This window comes from Rhinatrema bivittatum, chromosome 1, assembly GCF_901001135.1.
Source record: "Rhinatrema bivittatum chromosome 1, aRhiBiv1.1, whole genome shotgun sequence".
Lineage (NCBI taxonomy): Eukaryota > Metazoa > Chordata > Amphibia > Gymnophiona > Rhinatrematidae > Rhinatrema > Rhinatrema bivittatum.
The window spans coordinates 242078638-242102005 of NC_042615.1; the positions used below are offsets into that span (position 1 = coordinate 242078638).

The 23368-nt window shown below is 43.9% G+C and overlaps 1 protein-coding gene across 2 annotated transcripts in view; it reads right to left on the minus strand.

Annotated features, from left to right (window-relative positions):
• EIF2AK3 (eukaryotic translation initiation factor 2 alpha kinase 3) overlaps positions 1 to 23368 on the minus strand; it is a 168958-nt gene that overhangs the window by 116344 nt on the left and 29246 nt on the right. The gene's annotated exons all lie outside the window — the stretch shown is intronic.

Below are 23368 nucleotides of genomic sequence, written 5' to 3' on the forward strand. Positions count from 1 at the left end.
TATGTGAATGATTGATTGAGAGCCTGTACATGTGAAAGAGAGTATGTCTGTGATTGAGAGCCTGCCTGTGAGAGAGAGCATGAATGTAAGTTTACCATTGGAAACCTGTATGTGAAAGTTTGTGATTGAAAACCTGTTTGTGTGAAAGAGTATGTGTGTATGATTGAGATCCTTTGTGTGTGAGATAAATCATGTGTATGTATGATTAAGAGCCTATACATGTGAAAGAGAGTATGTTTGTGATTGAGAGCCTGCCTGTGAGAGAGAGAGAGAGCATGAATGTAAGTTTACCATTGGGAACCTGTATGTGTAAGTTTGGGAACCTGTATGTGTAAGTTTGTGATTGAAAACCTGTTTGTGTGAAAGAGTATGTGTGTATGATTGAGATCCTTTGTGTGTGAGAGAAATCATGTGTATGTATGATTAAGAGCCTGTGTGTATAAGTAAGAGAGAGATCATGTGTGTCTGTGTGTGATTGAGAGCTGGTTTAGGTGATGGAGCATGTGAGTATGTGATTGAGAGCCTGTGTTTAAATGAGAGAGAGAGACCATGTGTGTCTGTGTGTGATTGAGAGCTGATTTAGGTGAGGGAGCATGTGAGTATGTGATTGAGAGCCTGTGTGTAAATGAGAGAAAGAGAGGACATGTTTGTAAGCATGTGAATGAGAGTCTGTGTGTGAGAGAAAAAGACAGCATGTATTTATGTGATTGAAAGCCTGTGTGTGTGTGTAAGCGTGAAAAGATAGACAGCATGTGTGTAAATGTGTAATTAAGAGCCTATATAAGTGAGAGAGAAAAAGCATGTGTGTATGTGAGTACTGAGAGCATGTGTGTATAGGTGTGTCATTGAGAGCCAGTGTGAGTGAGAGCGCTGGTATGTGACTGAGAGAAGAGAAAGATCCAAGCAAACCACCCCACCTCCTGCTAATTCAGAACAATCTCAGGACACCTGGATATCAAACATTCCCAGGTATGCAGAGCAAAAAAATTTTTGTATCCTTATTATTTTTCATTACTGGGTCTTTGTGCCTCTATTTTGAAATATTTTGTTGGTATCTGGAAATGTTTTATATGAGTTTTTAATTATTGGATATTCCACTCATCAGCTGTTTCGAAATATGTTCTTTTTGTTAGTACAGTTTTACTGCTGATGATTTTATATTTCTTGATTTGTTTTATAAGGATGGGTGATGTTTCTTTTTTCCTTTGTTACACTGCATACAGAGACTCTGGCTTGTTGCAGTTTCCAATTCAGTTTTTTCTGCATGCTTCTTGTTATGTGTTTTGGTCTCTTTATTCTATGTTAGGTGAGGGACAGCACGTGATTCAGGTGAGGTTTTCTGCTGGCGTGTAGTTTCTGTGTAGGACTCTATAGCAGCCTGACTTGGTCCGTTTTCCTAATAGGAGATGTATTGGTGTCTTAAGGCCTGGTGTAATATTTTCAGAGACTTATTGTACTTTAAAAGTGTGATCTTACATAAAATGCACACATTTACTTGTATTTAGTTTTAAACATATTGTATGGCTCTCATGGAATTACATTTTAAAATATGTGGCGTTTATGGCTCTCTCAGCCAAAAAGGTTCCTGACCCCTGACCTAGTTGATTCAAGTTTGATTTGGTATGGAATTACTAATAGATCTTTTTGAGAGGACCATAATGTCCTTATAAGCAGGTAATGACAAATTTGAAAGGTACTGAGGCTGATCCCATCAAAGGAGTTAGAAACTATACAGAATAATTTGAATTTTCTACGACATACAAATGGCAACCAAACATGATCATACTTCCGCAAATTTAAAATCAGTCTGGCAGCGGTGTTTTGTAGCAACTGAAATCACCTTATTAGACTAACTGATAACTCAAGATAAAGGGTATTACAGTAATCTAAACGTGACAAAATAAAAGAATGCACTTATGTTCTGAGATCAAGTTCCACAAAGTAAGGCTGCAAGCAAGGAATAAGCCACAAGGAAAACAAAACTAGGAATGACAGATGAAACCTATTATGTCATCGACAATTTAAAGTCAATATGGACATCAAAGGAAATCATCCTCTCTTTCAGAGGAATCCTACTACCATTCATCTTGGGGGATACTCTATGGATAATTATGTTTACTAATCCATATCGCCTCTGACTTGTCCGCATTAACCTTCAGTTTTTGTGAAAGCATTGATGGGGGCAACATGTTCCAGACATCTGTTAAAAATGAAGTACCCATATTGCCTGATTTACCATATACGATAAAGACTGAAGATAACATGCCTGAATTTTCCCACGCTCAGAAAGGACCTGCTAATCTACTCAGAACTGCTGCAGCCTGCTGAGTTATACCAGCTACAGACTGCCCTAGAACCACTGCTGGTGAGCTCTGAACGTAGCCCGGTAGTAAGAAAGGAAGACACCTCCCCTCATTAAGCCTTGTTCTTTATAAATCATCTTGATGCACGCACATTAACTTTTACTGGTCCAGTGAGACCATCTTCCACCGCACAACCAAATAGATCGGTCGATGAAGAAGATGGCAAATCTGTCCTATACTAGAAAACTTGGTCTTTTCAATAAAATCCTGAAAGGAGACATTAGTTATTTTTTGCATCTGACCACATTTCCTTTTCCTGGGAGGTACAGAAGTATGATAAAGGTGTCTCAGACAGGCTGCTCTGTTGATAAAAGGAGGCTCTTGCTTGCTCTCAATCAGGGCCTGCTCAGGAGCCACAATAAAAGCACTGAATGCACCACACCCAACAAAATAAACCTGCACCCTGCAAATTACATTCATTTCCCCACTTTTAATAGTGTAAGCATTTTAAGACTGCAAGTCCAACCATATCCTAACTGTAAGCTACCTTGCAACGCACTTACGGGCCAATACAGTACAGTGCGCTCCAGTGGAGCGCATTGTTACCCCGCGTTTGGACGCACGTTTTAGACGCGCCAGCTCTACCCATTATTCACATATATTTTCCATCTTTGAAAGCATGCGTGTGAATCAGCTCACACACATTTACCCCGCTAATGGGCAGCTGTAAACTTGTGCCCTATGCTGCGCTGCTTTCCACATGTACCTGCTGACTTTCAAAGCCATTCTGGACATATAAGCCCTAGCTCCGAGCTAAGGGCTGCACGTATTGTGTACACGTAAATGTCAGCCCTGCACGGATCGCTGCAAATTACCCTCAAAACGAGGAAGCCAATTGGAGACAACAGAATCGGTTTTTTGCTGTATGTACTTCCTCATGTATTCAGCTGAACTGTAAAGCACTGTACAATGTGTATGCAAATTAAAGTGACCCAGTTCTGTATCGTCCCACATTGACATGTATGAACAATTCAATACAGTTTAGATTATAAAAGTTAACTATTCCTGGGCTGGTCCAGGTGGTAGTGTAATCTGCAACACTGAGCACTACAGCACAGAGCTGGATTCAGGTGTGCCATGAAGGCAAAGAACATGAAGCCAGCGAGAGCGAAGGTGCCTGCCACTGCTGGGAGAGACCCTATCGGCCACAGAGTGGCAAAGGGGGTGCACCCCAAAGGTGATGTCCCTCTAGCCGTTGGGGCTCAGGAGAGTTCCTGGAGCTGTCCAGGTATGCCATCTGTAGTAGGGAATTTAACTACATGAGAAATGGGGGGCAAGGAAGTGTTCCTAAAATTAAAAAAGCTCCCTGCACACCCAGGCCTTCCTGCTCTCAGCACTGTTCACTTGTCACCTGCAGAAGAGGGTGACTGAAAGCACCTGCCTCACAAAATATTATATTACAGCAGAAGTCCACAAGGGTTCTGCCGAAGACTGCTCCAGAGTCCTGCCCAGCTAGGAGGGGCACGTGTTAACCCTGCTCAGAAATGGGAAGGATACGCCAAAACCCCGAGCAACTTCAAGGGCACGCACCATCCAAATATTTGTTTTTCTCGGCAATGGCACTGCATACTTCTGGCTCTGTTTAGCAAATTGACATAAACAGATAAGGAAGTTAATTTTACAACAACCCGGGTAACTATGCTTTGCCAGCATGCACAAGTTAACAATTTTTAAAGCAAACGTATGCATTTGTACATAAACTATATGCATAAGTTCACTTTGAAAATGATCCAAAATAACACACACAAACTGCTGTAGAGAAGGTTACACCTGTAGTCTGCAATGCATAACTTCAATGGGTTATTTTACTCAGAAACTATTTAAAATCAAAAGCATGCATGTAAATCCCAGCTCTGCCCCCTCAGAACTCCTATTTCTTGTGGAGATCAGGTTACATGTATGCTTTTAGCACACAAAGCCCCCATGCAGTTTCATAAGGAGCCATTTATGTGCATAAACCCCCAAATCAGGGCAGCACTCAGCTCTCCTTGGCAGAACAAGTCAGGTATCAAATTCTAAGGAACTCCCACCAGAACAGGAGGGACTACAGAATCCTCCAGTACATAAGAAAAGATAAAATTATAATGCACATTCCTTCCATAATCAAAACGTAGTTTCAATGCCAATTCGTTGACAGCTTTCTCTTTTGGGATAAAAGACTATATTTGGTTACTTTGGTGGTTAAGTTAAAAACAACTGTTTGTTCCAATGATTTTGTTGTTTTTTTCCAGTCTGTGTATCTGCTGCCCCCCTCTTAAATTATTCTGAAAATGTACTGCACTTCACCATTGGATGGTGATGAATCTTCCAGGTTACAAAGAAACCCTACAGCTGTCTAAGCACAGCCATCTTCCCACGGCGCTGGAGCTGAAATCTCAGCACATGGCCAGGTAGTGTTCCTTCCCATACACCTGGGACCCTGGGCAAGAGGACAACCTGGGATGGCATTTTTAACAAAGGCTTCTCCAGAGACAGAAGGGTGAATTAGCCAAGACCAATGCGTGAAGTCATCGGATGGCGCAGAACAGCCCTCTCGCTCTCTCTCTCTCTAAGCTCAGCAGAGCTTTTTCTCTGAGAATGGGATCTCCCACACAATGCAAGCAGGGCTGGTGCTAGCTTTTTTGCTGCCCTGTGCAAACAATTTACTGTGCTGTCGTCCCCCTACCACCCATTCATTCATTCTCTGTCCTGGGTTCACCAAAAAGAAAGCCAAGCTCCCTTCAGTGATACAAACTAAAAACTGACACCCCCCCCCCTCCCTTCCAAACTCATGGCTGGTGAACCTTACAGCCTTGCACAACACACCCCCTTCCCCGGCCCCATTCCACACACAGTTAAGAGTTATGCATTTATATTTTACATGAAAACTATCAAAGTACAGTATTCTGAGGTAAAAATATTTACATTACATTTACATGCACTGCTGTGATGCCAACCAAAAATCCCTGCAAAACAGATATTTGGAACTCATAAGGTATTAGGCCTATTATGATGCATGTTGGGTATGGGTTTGACCCTCTGAAAGCCCGAATACACTAATACACTTCCTATTAGGAAAATGCCTCACCTCAATCACACATGCAGAACATAAACAGACCCTCACCAAATACAGAATTGAGCAACCATAAAGTAGAAATACAAACGCGCAGACAAAAACTAAACTGGAAACCGCAAGAAGCCAAACTCTCTATGCAGTGCAACAATGAAAAAACAGAGCCATCACCATTCCTCAAACATCAAACAAAATCAAGAAATAAAATAAATACATAATCATAATACTAAAAACATGCTGCTAATATTTTTAAAAAGCTGATGAATAAAAGATCAAATAAGTAACTCATATACAAGTTTTTTTTAAATGTCCCAAACACCAATAAAATATTTCAAAACAGAAGACAGAGCAAATAACACCTGAAAAATAAAACTAAAAAGGATTTTTAAAATGTATGCTCTCTATTCCTGAGAACTTTTGATTTCCAGTCACCCTGGGATTGTCATGGAGTAGTGGGAGTGGAGTGCACAAATTTTCTCCTCTCTTTCACACACACGCTCCCTCTCAGACAAATTCATAGGTGTTTCCAGCTCTTCTATGGTTGGGATGCTCCAGCAGCCCCAGGCCCTCATCTTCATTTCAGCTGCTGGCAGGTTAGAATCCACCTGCAGCCCCTCCATTTTCTCACTCACTCACACACACCAGACAAGCTCCCATTCACACACACACCTCCTGCTTATCCCAAGAAGGCTCCTATGCATCCATGTGCATAACACACACACACACACACACACACACACACACACACCACCCACCCCAGGCAGGCTCCCATTCACACACACACACACACACCCATCTGAGGCAGCATTCCATATATACATACCAATCACAGGCAGTCTCCCATTCACAGACACAGACATGCAGACCAGGCAGTCAAGGTCCATGGGTCATTCCTCCTCCGCCACTGCTGCCAGCTTGTTCCTTCTTTGGGAGAAAAGCCATTCTGCAGCTCCTCTTCATATGCTGGTCCCGAGGTAATTCAACACTCGTGGTGCTAGCACTTCCTGTATTCTCATCTTGCGAGAATACAGGAAATTCTAGCACCGCGAGTGTTGAATACTGAGGGGCTAGCCCCTGAGGAGGAACTGCCAGACGGGCTTCCTCTGCTGTGGCCTCCTGCTTCTGCTGCCGGTGTGATTGGGTCCACTGGTGGCACCACGGGCCTCTCCCTGTTTCTGATGCTACCTCACCGGATGTGCCACCCTGTGCAATTGCATGTTTTGAACTCCCAGTGGTGACAAGCCTGAATATGAACATTACCTCATAAGCTACTCAGTCAACTGCAGAGTTTAGTTTTAGATAGGTATTCATCCTCGTGTCTACGGAGAACCCCATTTTACGGTACACAAACTCAATTTCTCTGTCAATAAGCCGGCTGAATTAGCTATGACCAGGAGGAAGTCCCAAGCTGAAGTCAGGCACTTACTGAACAAATAAACCTGGCTCCACTGTGGGGAATGGACTATTGGGCAAACAAGCTGAGCAAAACCATTTTGCCTAAAGTTACAGTTATTCCTTAAGAGATTATCTGGACAATAATGGGATAAGAATGCATGCACAAATGACCATGCTGGAGCTTTGCAGATGTCGGATAGGAACTGCTCTTAAATGAGCAACTGAAATAGCCCTGACAGAGTCCGTAATCTGGTGGCCAGCTAACATATAACAGTGTGCAATACAATCCGCTTGTCTGTTGGAAACAGTACGTTCAGCAATTGCTATCATCATCCTGCTGGGATCATAGAAGACAAACAGTAGTTAGGACGCCTGATGGTGCAGTTGTATACTAAGGTTCTCTTATAGTCCAGTGAGAGAAGGGTCTTCCTGCCCCTATGTGAATGTGGTCTAGGATAAAAGCAGCAAGATGATAGCCTGATTAATGTGAAACAGAGAAACTACTTTCAGAAGAAACTTTAGTCAAATACTTAAGACAACCCTCTTGAGAAAAAATTGCAGATAGGATGAGCAAGACACTAGGGCTTATAATTCAATACCCTTCTGGCTGAAATGATTGCTACTAAGAACATCACCTTCCAGGTGAGGAATTTTAGAGGTATAGATTCCAACGGCTCAAAGAGGGGTTTCATGAACTGTGCAAGGCCAACACTGAGATCCCAATGCATGGCAAGCTTGAGACTGGGGGTTTTGAATGCCATAATCCTTTCATGAATTTGCAAAGTAGAGGATTAATGGAAATAAATTTTCTGTCCACTTGAGGGTAGTAAACTGCAAAGGCACTTAAATGTACCTTCACAAAAGAAGTACAAAGATTTGACAAAGACAGGTAGAAAAGATATCAAAGAACATCCTTAGAATGACAAGCAGTTGGATCCAGAAACGTTGTTCTACACCAATTTAAAACGTTTCCATTTAGAGGCATATGGCTTTCTAGTGGATAGTCTTCTTGCAGAAATCCTCCACTTGCATAGTAGTGCCCAAGAAGCGACTAACTCGTGCTCAGTCTCCATGCCATCATGTTGAGTTGAGGTAAATTTGGACGACAGAGTTGGCTTCCTTCCTGGGTGAGAAGCAATGATGAGGTTCCTAGCTGAACTGGAGGATGTATTGAGAGCTGGACCAGGCAGGAGTACACTGCAATAATCATTTCCACTTGATCCTGTATCACCTTCTGAACTTTTCTCGCTAACAATGGCAGTGGAGCAAATGCATACAGTAGATTAGTATTCCAATTAAGCAGAAAAGTGTCCGGAGCTAATCTAGATCACTTGGCAGAATGGAGCAGAACACCTTGATTCTCCAATTGCTTTCAGAGGCAAATAAGTCTATTGAAAGTTGATCCCACAGGGAGAACAGGCCATCCGCCACTTCCTGATCTAACATCCACTCATAGGGTTGGAAGATTAGACTGAAATGATCTGCCAGCATGTTGATTCCTAGAAGGCACATTGCTTGAAGGTAGGCCCCATGCCCAAAACTGCCAGGCTATCCATATTCCTAATTATCGAATCACCAACTATGATGGCTGTCCTGACCCTCCTATCCTTAAAGACCCATCCTCTGTATGAGAAGACAGTGCATCACCTGGAGTGCTGGTTCTAGCTACAGGGTCATTTCCTGCTACAACAAGGTAATGCTCTCCTTCTAGGTGACCTTGTTCCTCTAAAGCAGTAGAAGGGCTGTCAGACTGGAGTTGGGACTTGACTACTATATTCCAAAAGGTCTCCTCAGTGCCTCCAGGTTTGCCACTCTAGCCTCCAGAGATTGTTCTCTGAATACTAGGGTCTCTCTGCATTGAGCACACACATACAACCTTTCACCATCTGACATGAGATACTTGATGCAAAAGACTGGAACATAAGAACATAAGAAAATGCCATACTGGGTCAGACCAAGGGTCCATCAAGCCCAGCATCCTGTTTCCAACAGTGGCCAATCCAGGCCATAAGAACCTGGCAAGTACCCAAAAACTAAGTCTATTCCAAGTAACCATTGCTAATGGCAGTGGCTATTCTCTAGTCTAAGTGAACTTAATAGCAGGTAATGGACTTCTCCTCCAAGAACTTATCCAAACCTTTTTTAAACACAGCAATATTAACTGCACTAACCACATCCTCTGGCAACAAATTCCAGAGTTTAATTGTGCGTTGAGTAAAAAAGAACTTTCTCCGATTAGTTTTAAATGTGCCCCATGCTAACTTCATGGAGTGCCCCCTAGTCTTTCTACTATCCGAAAGAGTAAATAACTGATTCACATCTACCCGTTTAGACCTCTCATAATTTTAAACACCTCTATCATATCCCCCCTCAGTCGTCTCTTCTCCAAGCTGAAAAGTCCTAACCTCTTTAGTCTTTCCTCATAGGGGAGTTGTTCCATTCCCCTTATCATTTTGGTAGCCCTTCTCTGTACCTTCTCCATCGCAATTATATCTTTTTTGAGATGCGGCGACCAGAATTGTACACAGTATTCAAGGTGCAGTCCCACCATGGAGCGACACAGAGGCACCACGACACTCTCCGTTTTATTCACCATTCCCCCTCCAATAATTCCCAACATTCTGCCCGCTCTCCCATCTTGTTGCTGGGTTGCTGACTGCATCTTAATATTGTTGGGTTGTTAGTTAAGGATGCTACGAAAACAGGGATGCTTAATCTAAATTTAAATCTTCCAACCACAAACTGACACAAATCAAGAAAGGAGCTCAACTGATCTAGTTCATAAAAAAACATAAGAAACATTTTGCCATCTAATACAACATTTACAAGGATATGTAATAACAAATAAAGCATCTAAGGCAGTAAACTCCTGGCGCATAGTCAAGAACTTCTTCCGGCACTTCAGGATCTTCTTACAAACTTCAGGAAAAACCCAGATCTTATTACCAAAAAAATAAAGAATCATGCTTTCAAAAGTAATGTAGAATTGAATCTTTGTACTGCTCAAAAGCAAAGAACACCAGCAAAGATGCCCTTTTAGGTACTTTTTCTCCAGATCTCTCCAGAATTGCTTGTCCAAGATGTCCATAGGCAAGCCTCAACAGCTGTGCCAGACCTTACACCCAACACCTTTTTTCCTTTGGGCAAATAATATATTGTGGCTTGCAAAAGTATTTGCCCCCCTAAAAAGTCGGCAGATGTGTAGATTACAAATGGCACTTACACAAAATGCTCCAGACTTATATTTATTGCAAACCAATATGCTCTTAAAGTACATTTTCAAAGTCACAATTGGTTTTCTGCATACTTTTGCAAGCCACTGTATTTTATTAACAGGTGATACAGCTTCTTCTGGGATCTTAAGGATGTCAAGCAAGCATTTCCTGAACGTATCTCTAGGCAAAATTGTTAAAGATTTAGGAAATTGATAAATCTCAGGTTTAAATGCTTAGTATAACTTTCAAAGTTCTCAATTCTCCTAGAGGTGACAGGTTTGTCCTGAATCAGTGAGGCCTGAAGCTCAGATATTTCACTCATATGAGCAGAAACAGATTCTAGTTCTTATGCCTGCTATAACAATTTCACTTCTTGCTCTTGTAACTGGGCCTGAACTTTGTAGAAGCAACATTCAAAGCGACCACTGGTGGAAGGAGGCTAGGTCTAACCAGATAGTGTCCAAAGTCACAACTTGTGACTTGACCCAAGGAGGGGTAGAAAGTATTGCTGACCAAATCACTCACCCTAGTCAGGCAAGAATTCATGGCACCTCTCAATCCAGCTGTTCCGAAGGCAGGCCCAAACCTGATGGCATCTCCATTACGCTGTTTCTCTCATGGTGTCACAGGATCATGTTCAACTGACTGAGCAGGGCCTGTGACATCAGCAGCCTCCTAACATGGCAGTTCCACAGCACCCCCAGACAGACTGGCTTCCCTCTCAGCCCTCATTCCTAAGACATCCGCAGCAGCTGGTTGGCAAGGACTCCATGCAGATCTGGATGTGGCATGACATCAAGTACCAAGCTGGTGGCCAAATCTTCTGGCTCACATGTTCTACTGGAACTGCCTCCCATTACAGGATGAAGAAACCCAGCGACGGAGGTCTACTGCATAAAAGGCAAGTTACGCTTTCTAACTATGTTAGGAAGTGATTCCGGGGTGGGGAGGTAAAACTGCAGTTCAACTAAATCGGGCTTCAAAGTAGCACAAACGTAGCCACCTTCTTGGATCTCCACCCTCCTTCTTCTTAGTTGGTATAACATCAAAAAAATATGCTTTGGTGAGTGTGAGACAGTGAATGATGAGAGAGACTTAATTGGCATCTCAGAGTAATGGTGGCAGGCGGATAACCAACGGGATAGTGCTATACCAGGATACAAATTATATTGCAATGATAGGAAGGAGCAACTTTTATAATCCGCATTTCGGCACTTCAAAGTGGATTACATTCAGGTACTGTAAGTATTTCCCTATCCCCAGAGGGTATACAATATAAGCAACTAATACAATAAAATGCGCCCAGCCTAGTGCACAGGTTTTACACATGTTTTGGATGCGCTAGACTATCACCTGATGCAATAAAGTGATTAGCGCATCCAAAGCACATGCCTAAACAAATGCGTAGCCGATGGTGCCCATCACATGTAAACTCCATGTAGATTAAGTTATTAGCTATTAACTCTGATGCAGAAAATTGCTGTGCCCCCAACACACACTTTTTAACACGGCAAATTTTACTCCAGTGCTGGAGGTGATGTAAAGTCAATCCGCGAGTCAAGGGCTCATGAGAAATTTTAAAAATAGGGTCCTCGGTGGTTCCTCCTACTTAGTATTGTTGTGACACTTACATTTATTGCTTGGGGTGTTGAAAAAAACATGTATATTGGCTTGATTTAAAAAAAAAAAAAAAAGAAAAGAAAAGTCTTCTGGACGCACAATTTAGATGCCCATAGCAAGGGGCGCTTAGCTATAGGCGTCTTCAGCAATCTCAGGAAAATCAGCCAGAAGAAGCAGGATAAAAACAGACGCTTGTATTGAATTGCCCCTTGCACTTGTGAGCCCCCAATGCATTTGCGTGCCAGGGATGTATAATACTCCCCTGGTGCATCCTTTTTTTATCCAACCCCTCATTTAAATACTGCATCGGACATCTAAGGCAGTGGTCCCCAACCCTGTCCTGGGGGCTCATCAGCCAGTCAGGTTTTCAGGATATCCACAATGAATATGCATGAGAGAAAATTTGCATGCACTGCCTCCATAACATGCAAATTTTCTCTCATGCATATTCATTGTGGATATCCTGAAAACCTGACTGGCTGGTGGGCCCCCCAGGACAGGGGTGGGGACCACTGATCTAGGGGATGTGGCTGCATGCGCGTTAGGAAAACAGGTGCTCAATACGAGCGCCCATTTTCAACATGCATCTTATTGCATCGACCCCTAAGTTTGTACCTGAGGCAATAGAGGGTAAAGTGGGTTGCCCAAGGTCACAAGGAGCGGTAGAAGGATTTGAACCCTGGCTCATAGCCTGCTGCACTTACAAATCTTCAATCACCAGCAAAATCAATCTCTGTTCTCAGTACTTCCTTTATATTCTCTTCTTGATCCTCAGGTTCTCCTTTTATCCATCGTCTCTCATTACAGCTTGCCTCTTCTCTGCCCAAAAGTTCTTCTTTCCCTATAACCTGGTTCCACGTCCCATTCTAACTTCTCCCTCCAGCATCACCTCCTTTTCATTCCCTATAAACGGGTAGCAGGTGTCCAAGACCTCTGTGTGGCGGCAAACCCACGAGGTCTATGCTGGCAGCTGGCAAACGCGCCCTGTAGCAGGACAGTCTGGAGCTTCACCTTTACCAGCCACCTCCCTGACAGCTGAGTTCTGGGAGCCAGCAAGACTTACGCAGATGCCTAGGACAGTGAAAATAACTAAAGTCCAGATGCACAATGGGGTCGGGGCAGTCAGCAGACTTAACAGAGTCAGAGACAGGCCAGGTCAGGGCAGACGGCTAGCAAGCGTGGTCAAGTCCAAGCAAAAAGTCAAGACCTGGATGAAGACACTGAAACCACTGAAAAAGACGAAGAAAAGAAGGCAAGGCTGGATGAGGAAGACTGGAGGGCAAGGTTGGACAAGGCAAGGCACAGAAACCAGGAATACAGACAGGAATCAGGAACAAACATGCAGGAGCAACACACATTATTGCAAGAGTAGGAGACCTGTTGCTGAGGCAAAGACAGGGAGAGCAGGGCAATCCCTGCCGATGCCATCACTGAGCACCACGGGGCTTTCCTGCCGCTGACCCTTTAAATATAGCCGAGTGGGGTGCATGCACACTTATGGGTCTGTGGTTATTATCAGAATGGCGGCAGTGTGCTGATGGGTCAGAGCCACATCGGAATCTGAGGCCTGTAGCACTGCTGTGGCATTTCCTACTGCGTCAGGAGGGCTTCACCGGAGTCAGGGTGAGTGATGCTGGTCATGGCGTGTCCCATGACCGGCAAACGTAGCATTCCCTACATTATGATTGCATGAGGCCTTCAAGAAAGCTCTGAACTAACAAGTATGGAGCAGCAGTTACTGTACATCCCTAAACAGGAGTGGTTCAAAAGAATCAGGCTTCTAAAAAGGCTGGGCTGACCTGCATGGAAGAACCAGGGGTGAGACCCAAACTTCAGTCAGAATAGAGAGGCCGGAGTGTTTACAACTGTCTCATTATCCCTGATGGCTGTGGAGATTATTACAAAACTTGGTATTAAGAAATAGAAAGTGTCCTGGGTGATAGCTTAAGCATTAGTCTTGTAAGAAGCAAAGTTGAAGAGAGCAAAGTCTAAAATAGCCTGCCAACAGAGGTGATAGAGGCCATCATTGTAACAGTTTCTGGGCATGCTTGGGACAGATATGGAGGGCAGTAATAGGAAAAGATTAAAAGGTCAGATAAAAAGACATGGGGAATAATGGAGATAGTGTTGGGATGCATATGGGAATTTATATTTGCACCTACCCAGAGGACAAATCTCTACTGGAAAGACTTAATGAGACATTTCGTTCTTTATCTGCATTCATTTACTATATTACTTTTCTCCTTCCCTTTCTCCTTACCTCCTAGAGAGTCTCATCTCTCCCTCTATCCATTCAGCCCTCTCCCCTTTGGTCTCAAATTTCTCTTGCCATTCACCCTTTTGTCCTTCCCTTCATCTATCCTGTCATTCACCCTTTTATCCTTCCTATACTCTAACCCTCCTCTCCAGGATTGAATATCTCCCTCCCCCCTTCCCTCCATTAAAAACATAAGAAGTTGCCATACTGGGTCAGACCGAGCATCATTCAAACCAAGCATCCTATTTTACAGTGGCCAATTAAGGTTACAAGTCTTGGCAAGTTCCCAAACATTAAGCAGATACCATGCTACTAATGCCAATAACAGCAGTGGCTATTCCCTTCGCCAGGAACTTATTCAAACCTTTTTTAAATTCAACTACACTAACTGCCTTAACCACATCCTCTGGCAACAAATTCCAGAGCTTAATTGTGCACTGAGTGAAAAATATTTTTTTCTGATTTGTTTTAGATGTGCTACTTGCTAACTTCATGGTATGCCCTCTAGTCCTTATATTATCCGAAAGAGTAAATAACTGGTTCACGTTTACCTATTCAAGTCATTTCATGATTCTGTAGACCTCTATCATATCCCCCCTCAGCCGTCTCTTCTCCAAGCTGAACAGCCCTAACGTCTTTAGCCCTTCCTCATAGGGGAGCCATTCCATCCACTTTATCATTTTGGTTGCCGTTCTCTGTACCTTCTCCAGTGCAACTATATCTTTTTTTTTTTTTTTAAGATGTGGCGACCAGAATTGTACACAGTGCTCACAGTATTCATCTTTCCCTAAGCAACCAACTCCCCTTTCCCTGACTGCTGCAGCAAGGGACCACACCTTTCCCCGACAGCTGCCACAGGCTCCGATCCCCTAACTTCACTAACAATTGTTGGTCCTGGTTCAAGCTCCTTTACTCCTCACTGTGGGTTTTTATTGTGAACCATATGATGCCTGTGACAATTCTCGACATCAGAAAGATGCTACAGATATTACACAGCTCACAATAACAGGACTCGAGAGGATGAACGATGGGCCAGAGATAGCAGCAAGAGAAGATAGAGGATTGCAGAAATCCTAAGCTGACTGCGCTCCAGGGATGCTGCAAGCTGTGGGCATCGTCTGGTAACCTGGTTGCCACAATTCCACGGCAAGCAGCAACTTTGGTGGCAGTTGTCACAGCTGCAGAATCAGATTCATGTTGTAGATAAGGAATATATATGACATGCCTTATCACTTTGTATTTTTCTCCTCTTTACAGCTCGAATTGTTGAATGTATTAAGGGAAGGGGAGGATTATGGGGTTGACAACGTAAAACTTACTGAGCGGTAGAAGTTACAGAGATGAATACATATATTTCTATATTTTGATATGATTGACCTTGTAAGTGCTTCTTGGTAATTACTATTCTTCCTATTGTTGTGTTAAGATTATGCTACATTATATGCTGCAAACTTTTTGTATTACTTGCTTACTGCTTAATAAAAAAGTAAAACAAAATTTACTGAGGACCTAGCATAGGATGATAAAGGTCAGGAAAAAATAGCAGACATATCAGTAAACAAAAAGCAAGGGTTCTCTCAGGCTCCTGCTAAAAAGATGTGAAACCAGGATAGCAGGGGCCTGAAAGAGAAAGGATGTATAGTTTAATAGCTATATAGCTTATTTCAGTGACAATGGCACAATAAGAGCCAATTCAACCTTTTTATCAAAAGCTGACCTGCAGATACAGACGTTAGGAGTATTTCTTCCATCTTAATATGTTTGATATATAACCTCTCAACACTAGCACAATTTCTGTCACAAAGTAATTCTTGCAATTAGCAGCAGCCTACATTTCATATTAGTAAATAAAGGTTTTCTTATAGCACGTTCACCAAAAATACTGAACACCAAACTGAAGCAGTAGTTCACAATGCAAATACAACTGGGAATGCGACAGCTGGGGACAACACCAAGGAGACAGAGAGAGAGAGAGAGCACAAGTGAGAACAGGAGAGGAAAGGGAAGGAGGGAGGTACTACGAACAGACAGGTTAAGAGATTGCAGAGAAGAGGTAGTATGTGAAATGAACCCTGGAGGCCTAACTATAGCACCATGTGAACCAAATGTCAGACAGCCAAGCTAAAAACTCAGCAGCTTTTTTTTTTTTTTTTTTTTTAAGTAATTTAATTTGTGATAATAATGTGGACCTCCTGATTCATCAGTGTCCACTGGATCTCAAATGCTCTGGCATAATACGAACAGAGAGGAAACACCTCCATCAGTGTTTGATTGTGTAAGGAGAAAATTACTACTTACCTAATAATTTCCTCTCCTTTAGTGAGGGTAGGTCAATCCCAATGAGTGAGAGTTATGCACCTCTGCCAGTAGATGGAGAAAAAAAGTTAACGTCACAGCTATATAGTCCCGCCGGGCATCAGCCCGCCAATATTATCTGGAAAAGCCATACTCTGGACAAACTTCATTAAACTTGAACATTATTAGCAACAGGCAACCATTTGTGTTTCTCAACCAACAGGATCACTGAGCTCAGCCAAAAGAAGTAACATACAGTATCTAGCAAACTAAGGGCTAGAGAAGCCACTTACCAGTTATCAATGAAAAACAGGAATCATACCCAGCACAAAAGGCTAACCACAAAATCCAAATCTGGCAGCCAAGGTCAGATCTGGGATTGACCTACCCTCACTAAAGGAAAGAAAATTATCAGGTAAATAGTAATTTCTTCTTCCTTAAAGTTCAGGTACGTCAATCCCAACAAGTGGGATGTACAAAAGCTAATCTCGAAAAGATTGGGAGGCTGCCAGCAGCTCAGCCAGAACTGCCCATGCAAAAAGAGCGACCTCCCTAGCCCTAACATCCAAGTGGTAATGCTCCGCCCATTCCATGAGCGCATCTATCTCCTCAGACACCTGTCGACTCTTGGTTCCACCCTAATGATTGATGTAAGCCACTGCTGTCACACTGTCGGACATTAATTCTGACCGCCCGAGCCTCTAGCCGCTTGGTGAACTGCAGGCACGCCAACCAAACCGTTCGTACCTCCAGTCTGTTGATGTTCTTCTACCTGTCCACTGCATTCCAGCACCCTTGCACCACCAACTCCTGTCAAAGAGCTCCCCAGCCCCAGAGACTCGCATCTGTTATGAGTATCAACCAATCTAGTGTCATCAGGGAAATTCCCTTTCTGAGATGGTCCGTGTGTAACCACCAGTCCAACTGGGATTTCGCCTTTAATGAAAGGAGCAGCCTCACCACATAGTTCGGCAACTGCGGACTCCATCAGGAGAGCAAGGAACGCTGAAGAGGGCATATATGTGCCCTCACCCAAGGAACCACGTCCAACATGGCAGACATCAACCCCAGGACCTGTAGATAAGACCACATGGTCAGATGAAGAGTTCCATTGGGATCGGGATCAGGCTCACAGCATCAACAAGTGGATCTGAGACTCCGACAGAAACAAACACTCTGCCTTGCATCGAATCGAACCTCGAGATACTCCAGGGTCTGAGATGGCTGCAAATTACTCTTGGTCAGATTCACCACCTAGCCTAGTTCCTGTAGCAAGGAAACCACCCTGCGGGAAACACAAAGACTCTCTTCCAATCTCTTGACTCGAATCAACCAGTCATCCAGATAGCAGTGAACTAGAATGCCCTCCTTGCCAAGGGCCACCACTACCACTACCATGACCTTGGAAAAGGTCCTGGGCACTTTCGCTAGTCCGAAAGGCAAGGCCTGAAACTGGTAAATACGATCCAAGATGGCAAATCAAAGGAACCACTGATGTTCCTGCCGCTTGGGAATATGCAGATATGCCTCCAACAGATCCAGAGATATGAGGTACCCCCCCTACTTGAACTGCTATTATGACAGAGTGCACCGTTTCCATCCTTAAATGCGTTACTTGTAGATGTTGGCTAAAGCCCTTGAGATCCAGTATGGGCGGAAACGTCTCTTCCTACTTGGGCACTACAAAATAAATGGAATATCAGCCCTTATTTCACGACGATTCGGGAATGGGGATCACCGCTTTCAGAATCAACAGCTGTTGTAAAGTCGCTTCCACTTCTACCCTCTTCTGAGGGGAGTTGCATGGAGACCATGAAGGCATCCAGAGGAATATGAAGAAATTTTAGAGCATAGCGTTCCAAACCACTTCAAAGACCCAGTGATCCAAAGTAATCCGGGCCCACTTGTGATAAAACCAGATAGACGACCACCTATCTCCTGCATCACTAGGTGAGCCTGCAAACCTTCATTGGGAAGACAGAGGGGCTCTGCCTCTGGAGACCGTATCCTTTCGAGGACCTCGGGAACAAGAGGACTGAGATCTGTAGAAGGGATGGGATCTCTGGGAAGAAGCTTCCCTATAAAACCAAAAACGCCAGTAGTCTCGGGAGCAGCCACTCACCCGAGAAGTCTGGGAAACTGGCTTATTATCCTCTGGCAAACACAGGACTTAGGTCTCTCCCCATTTACTTGCCAATTTTTCCACTGCTACACAAACGAGCCTTTGAAAGGCAGCTTATTCAGATTGGACTTTGAAATAGTATCTGCTGTCCAGTTGTACAGTCACAGTTGTCACCTGGCCTCAATAACTGATGCAGCTCCTCTGGTGGCTGTGCGTACTCAAGTCATAGCCTGCATCAGCCAAGAAGGTGGCCCCTGGTTCTACCATAGGCCCTAAATCAGACTCAGAGCCAGCAGACTCTTAAAGCCGCAAAGTAGCCCGAGCTATCAAGGTGCAACAAGAAACAATTTGCAAGTTGATTGTCACTGCACCAACATTTTCCTTCAGGATAGCCTCAATCCTCTTACCCTGAGCATCCTTCAGAGCCTCACCTCCCTCTACCGGAATGGTGGTACGTCTCATGACAGAACACACCAAGGCATCCACCTTAGGGAAACACAACTGCTTTCTGGCCTGAGGATATAAAGGGTATAAACCCACTAAGATGTATCCGCCTTTAAAAGGATGTTTCTGGTGCATTCATTCCAGATCAATCAATTCCTGGATTGCATCCAAAAGGAGAAAGAAACAAGAAGCCTTGTGCAGGGTGACGAAATAGGATCCTTCTTCTGTGTCCCCATGGAGTCTGGCTCAGCCACTCCAAGGGTCTTCAGGGTCTGGGATATCAGACCCAGCAACTCATCTCTGAAAAAAAACATAGAAGAGTTCTATATGGCTCCAAATCTAGGGGAATATCCCCTTCCTCACTAGGAGAGCCCCCACCGTCATCAGTATCATCCTGATCCACCTGCATTCAAGCTCTGTCCGACCGCACTGCATTATGGCACTTGACAGTGGAGACAGATGGACGAGCACTCTGAGTGCCTGGACCCACCTTAGTAGGAACTACCGCATCAGCAGACCGGCCCTGTAAAAGTGTCTGCAATCCCTGGAAGAATTCCACTCAGGAAAAGTAGGCCGGGTCCATTCCAGGCCCCATAGGCCCGAACACGACGTCTATGAGCCAGTGCCCCCTGAGGTGACCTATGGACCAATCAGAGGAGGAGACACCCTTGTAGTGTTTCCCTCAGTCCCAGTCCCCTCGGACCGAGATGATGGACCATTTTCGGCAAAATTGGAAGGAGGCAAATCTCTCAAAGTATCCAGGCAGTGCTAACATAGGCTTAAAAAAAACTCCGGCTGAATAGCTCTGATGTGGCAGGCAGCACAGATAGATAAGTGCAAAGTAAGGTTTTCTTGCCATGGGCGCCATATTATAAGCACACAGCTCAATAAAGGTTCACACCTAGGTTTCCCGCACGTACAAATGCGCCTAATATGATAAATGCACAAAAAAAGTGCGTCCAAGTCCACGTGCCTTGGCCACTCATCCCACTGGATGCATAAACTGGGAGCACAAGATGTGCGTTCAGAAGAAAGAATGCTCAAATGTGTGCACAAACGAAAATGGGTGCACACCTGGATGCACAAGCACACACCAAAGGTCTGCAGCAAAAAAGCATGCGAAAGAACCCCACAGCCTACTGCATGCTAAAATGGGAGAGTAGGGAGATATCCCATGTTTTACCACTAAAAGCACCAAATATGAATCACAATAGCTAAGAAATATGCAGATCAATGTGCTGACAGGCCAAAACACAGTCACAGCTAAGAAAAGAAACTCTGCCCAGATGAGAACCTTAAACTGAAGGATGTTATCCAGATCTGCCTGTTTGTAAGCTCCTGTGTAAAAAAGACCAAGGCAGATGGACAATGCAGCCACTTAAGCTCATAAGTAGGAGTCACGGACCGGCCAAGGGAACTCCAAAGGTCAGAAGGACCTCCACCCTTGGATGAAGGGGGGGCAATCTGATTTGGAGACAACGCTGACTCTGGCATACAGCTTGGCATAAGTGGCAGGACCCCCTGAAGATGGGAAAAGACCTGCAATACGGCAAAGACCCTCCACCCACTATGATTATGCATGAGCATATGCATATTTACCAGCTGGAAAGTATAAGACTGGGGGGGAGAGGGGAAATAATGAAAGAGAACCAGAAGGGAGCGAAAGAGAAGCTGGGGGGGCTGATTTCAGAGCGGGACTATATAGCCGTGACATCAGCTTTTGCTCTGTCTCCATCTAGTGGCAGAGGTGCAATACCCACTTGCTGGGAGTGACTTACCCAAATACTAAGGAAAAGTATTTACTAAATCGTTTATGGTACTTGATGCGCAAACTAATTTTACTATAGTTTAACTGATCTGATCCTTTCAAAACAATGTCTCATTTTTCTTGAAAAAGGAAAAACAGGCCTAAGGAGGATTTTGAGAAGAGGACATATAAACAATTTTATACCAGCTTCCTTAAATTCCTACTGATAAACATCGTGAATCCTCAATGCTAGCGCCGCTCAGCTCCGCCACTCCTCCAACTCCTGGGTCCCCTCTCCTGCAGGTCACTCTTCTCCCAGTACGTTGTCCAGCTGCTTATACACTCCCAAGCCTTGGTTCAGATCGGCACTGCCCTAGCTTAGCTTGGGGTTCAGCTTAATGGTAGCGTGGAGCTAAAGTCAACCCCACTCAAAAGTAGCAAAACACAGTTTTTACACAACAGTCTGTATTGCAATACAAAAAGTTCGGTGTCCTTTCTTTTTCTCACAATCCCTCAACAGTTCTCAGGAACACAGTCTGAGACATTTGGCTCTCTAGCCAGCCGCTACCGCTCCCTTTTGGGAAAAGGCACAACACTCCCCTCTGTTGTGCCGCAGTTAGGGGCCTTCCCAAACCAAACAACTGATGCCTAACAAGTTTCCCTACTATAAGGTAAAAAGCATTCCTTTTAAATTACATGCCCTGTACCATCCCCACTCTGGTCACTTACTCTGTCTCCGTAGCAGACCCTAAGGATTCCTCCGTACTCCTCTTCCTCTGAGGAGGAGCTAGGCTTTTCTGCCCACTGCCACCATTCCAGCACGCCCTCCTCCTCCACTACCATCGATTCAGTTGTGTCTGAATTGTGGCTGCTTGATTCAGGCACCTGTTGCAAGCTCTCCCTCGGCTCTCAGGTCAGGTGCTACCTCTAAGAACCTGGGAGTTGTAGTCCTCCTTAGCCCCTTTAGCGCCCTCTGTTGCCTACCAGGCGTTTGGTGGGTCTTTTTCTTATTATGCCTCGCCTTTGCCTGACACTGGGTTGTGCTGCATTACAACATGTACAATTGAGGCAGAGTCATGTCACTACACTGTGGGGCAATCTTCCACAGAAGTCAACAAATATCACCCAATAAAAAGTAGGCACCTTCTCCTCAGGCATCATCCACCCACAAGTGGGAACATAAGGAAGAAGATACACGAGGAAGGCTGGCTACAGTTTTCCCCATCAGGATCTCCTCTGCTTGCATTCTCTCTTTTTCAGGCGTAGTCAGGATCTGCTGTGAGCCTGCAACCCGCTGGACATCCATGGCCCTTGACACCACAAGTCCCTCACACATGGTCCTGGGACGGTTTCCTATAAATCCTCATTCTAAGCATGAGGGAGCTAAACAAAAGTGCCAGCAGAGAGCAGTGCCAGCGGATGAATCTTCCAGAGTGGGCGCTGCTAATGCTACTCTGAAATGCTCCCTTCTCTTAACCAAATCAGGAGACTAGCTGCAGGTTTGCGTTTCAAACCTGCTCAATACCCAAGTTGATCCCCTTCTTTGGTCCCTTAAAAAACTATATTTCCATTTAGAGGAAAGGAAGGGCCTATAGTAAAATAATTCACTGAAAACATTTTTTACCCTAAAAAAAAATATTATGCATTTAATTTTCAGTTTTCTAGACCACCCTTCCCTGAAAGGCTATAGAGCAGTATACAATAATATGAAACAGACCAATCCAAAGAACAATAAACATCACAAACAATTGAGTCAAACACATAATAAAAATCTCCCACAATAGAAAAAACCTGGAAAATAGCCAGACACAATATAAACATAAAATTATATCAATGTATTATTCATAATCTCTTCAAGCCATTCACGTTATCACTACAAAGGCATTCTATGGGCTGGGTACCATACCAACTCTTATTCTTCAGGCCATTATACCAGTAAGCCTAAAAAATATTGGGCAAGCAGACAAGTTATCTGCCCAAGGTTAGCCAGATAGCTTGTCCCAGACAGTCAGTGGGATAGAAGTCCTACTGAATGTGCCCGACTAAGTAATCCAGCTAACTGCAGCTGGAAAACCTTTAACCTGGCTGGATCTCTTTTGAATATCACCGACTAGGTTTAAAGTTATTAGGGAACATGTTCCAAAGAAAATAGCTGGTTAAGAGTTGAGTAGTAGTTTAAAAAATAAATAAATAAATAAATAAGTGTGCAGGCCTAGTGAGCCTATTACTGACACACACCCTCCCCGCAGGGCCCTGTGTGGCTGAGTCTACAATCTGCCCCCCACCCAACCCCCTCCAACTGAAAGGTAAAATTTAAAGGGCCAATGCCAGCCTTCCCTCCCCCCATCCATTCCCAAGTCCTGCCAAAATTAAACCAAAATGTGGCTTCCAAGGCTCCCTCCCTCCCCCACACCAACCCTCCCAGTGCCTTACAAGTGCAGGTTTTTCAGCCCAGATCATGGTATATTCAACCTATGAACATTTGAGTAACATTTCTTGGAATTCTGAAACCTTGTGGGTATGAATTTCTCTCTCTTTTTTTTTTTTTTAACACTCTCTTTGAATATGATGGGATATCACTTGAAGGTTATGCTTTTGATTTCCTTTGGTTTTTGTTTACATGTGCGTGGCATACATTTTTAAGAATTATGTTGTTTGTAATTATTTTGGTGTCATTGTGTATATGTTCAATTTATTTACATTTTGTTATAGTAATACAAATATTTTGTTAAATTTTCTTGGTAAATTGTGATTTGAATGTGAACGTTATCACTTCGCATTTATGAACGCTATAACAAACAGAGAAAGACAAGTCATGAGAGCACAAAAATGCATAATTCATAGGGAAAGCTGCAAGC